The sequence below is a fragment of the Tupaia chinensis genome, unplaced genomic scaffold (assembly GCF_000334495.1).
Source record: "Tupaia chinensis unplaced genomic scaffold, TupChi_1.0 Scaffold145156_1, whole genome shotgun sequence".
NCBI lineage: Eukaryota > Metazoa > Chordata > Mammalia > Scandentia > Tupaiidae > Tupaia > Tupaia belangeri.
In genome coordinates, this window is record NW_006205016.1 from 64,940 (window position 1) to 65,656 (window position 717).

Below are 717 nucleotides of genomic sequence, written 5' to 3' on the forward strand. Positions count from 1 at the left end.
GTAGGGGCTGGAAAGGATTCCTTATGATTATAGGCATAATAGGCCATGAAAGGAGGCTTAGGGATTAGTACCCCTGCTATCCTGCAAAAGGGATCTGAGTTGGATCTTATTCAAATGGATTATCCATGTGCAGTTATGCACATTAATAACCAAGGTGCATAGTTGTGGTCACTAACAATTGTCATGTTGACTGTCCAAATGTAAGGGTCTTATGGAGTGGGTACTTCCTGCTGGAAGAGACAGGAAGATGGGGGTAGGAGTAAGGGGAAATGTCTGGAGAGAAGAGAGGGGAAGATTCCTTATCTAGTTAGTAGACAGGAACCTGGACAAATATAATTCCAGACATAAAGGTCACTAAAAGGGACTAGGGATCAGCATCCCTGCGATACTGCAAAAGGGATCTGAGTTGGATCTTATTGAAATGGATGACCTGGGTGCAACTGTGCACATTAATGTACAAGGTGCATAGTTGTGGTCACTAACAATTGTCACCTTGACTATCCAAATATAAATATTTCAGGGAGTAGGTACTTCCTGCTGGATAAGACAGGAATATGGGAGTAGGAAGAAAGGGAAATGTCTGGGAGAGAGGACAGGGAAGGATTTTATCGGGTAGGTACTTCCTGCTGGGAAAAAAAGGAAAATGTGGTGGAGGGGACAGGCATGGAAGAATTTCTTGCTTGTTAGACAAACATAATTCCAGATATTACAAGCCAC